Raw genomic sequence first — 1,765 nt, 5'->3', positions numbered from 1 at the left:
GCCAAAGGAAGGGCAAATGATGTTACCATAGCTCATTGCTACAGTGTTTTGGTAGCTCGTTAGCTAACGTTAGCTTGTTAACATCAGCTAATCACACCTAGAGTTAGTGTGCAACATAAGGTTTAACATTTATTTTCATTATCAAATGACCTGAAGATTTTTATGGTTTATAGTTTAATTTAGAGTCAAAATATAACATTATACCTATTACAATTTAGCATTACTAATCTAGCCACAGGGGTTGCAAGCCAGCGAATTCTTCGCCGGTCCCGAGCCCGGATAAATAGAGAGGGTGCGTCAGGAAGGGCATCCGGCATAAAAACATGCCAAATTTAAACATGCGAATCATCAGTGTGAATTCCATACCAGATTGGTCGAGGCCCGGTTTAACAACGACCGCCACCAGTGCTGTTGACCTACAAGGTGGTGGCGGAAATTGGACTACTGTTGGTCGAAGAAGGAGAGGAGGTAGAAGGGTTCGTAGACAGAGAGAGAAGAGGAAAGGCAGGAGTATATGTCTGAGAATAGGGACTCCTAACATTGGCACAATGACAGGAAAAGGTAGAGAGATGGTGGACATGATGGAGAGAAGGAAGGTAGATATACTGTGTGTGCAGGAGACCAGGTGGAAGGGTAGCAAAGCGCGTAGCATTGGAGGGGGATACAAACTGTTTTATTATGGTGTGGGAAGAGAAATGGGGTAGGAGTGATTCTGAAGGAGGAGCTCGTGAGGAATGTTTTAGAGGTGAAAAGAGTGTCAGACAGGGTGATCAGTTTGAAGTTGGAAATTGAATGTTGAATGTAGTCAGTGGTTATGCTCCACAAGTAGGGTGTGAGTTAGAAGAGAAGGAGAGATTCTGGAGTGAATTAGATGAGGTGATGGAGAGTATTCCGAGAGGGAGAGAGTAGTGATTGGTGCAGACTTCAACGGCCACGTTAGTGAGGGGAACAAAGGTGATGAGGAGGCGATGGGCAGGTTTGGTGTTAAGGGAAGGAACCTAGAAGGACAGATGGTGGTGGACTTTGCTAAGAGGATGGAAATGGCTGTAGTTAACACCTATTTCTAGAAGAGGGAGGAACATAGAGTTACATATAAGAGTGGAGGTAGGAGTACGCAGGTAGACTACATTCTATGTAGACGAGGGAATCGGAGAGAGATTAGTGACTGCAAAGTGGTGGTAGGAGAGAGTAGCCAGACAGCATTGGATGGTGATGTGTAGGATGACTCTGGTGGTCAGGAAGAAGAGGAGAGGAAAGACAGAAAAGAAGACCAAGTGGAAGTTGCAAAAGAAAGAATGTCGTGAGGAATTCAGACAGAAGTTGAGACAGGCTTTGGGTGGTCAGGAAGAACTTCCAGATGACTGGGAAACTACAGCAGAAGTGATCAGGGAGACAGGTAGGAAGGTGCTAGGTGTGTCATCTGGAAGGAGGAAAGAAGATAAGGAAACATGGTGGTGGAACGAGGAAGTACAGGACAGCATTCAGAGGAAGAGGCTAGCTAAAAAGAAGTGGGACATAGAAAGGACTGAAGACAGTAGACAGGATCACAAGAAATTGCAGTGTAGAGTGAAGAGGGAGGTGGCTATGGCCAAACATAACACATGATGAGTTGTATGCCAGGTTAGACATGAGGGAAGATGAGAAGGACTTGTACAGATTAGCGAGACAGAGAGATAGAGATGGGAAGGGTGCAACAGATAAGGGCAATTAAAGACAGAGATGGAAAGGTGCTAACAAGTGAGGAAAGTGTGCAGAGAAGATGGAA

This window comes from Monopterus albus, unplaced genomic scaffold (assembly GCF_001952655.1).
Source record: "Monopterus albus unplaced genomic scaffold, M_albus_1.0 scaffold45.1, whole genome shotgun sequence".
Classification (NCBI taxonomy): Eukaryota; Metazoa; Chordata; class Actinopteri; order Synbranchiformes; family Synbranchidae; genus Monopterus; species Monopterus albus.
Note: the sequence above shows the minus strand (reverse complement) of the source record.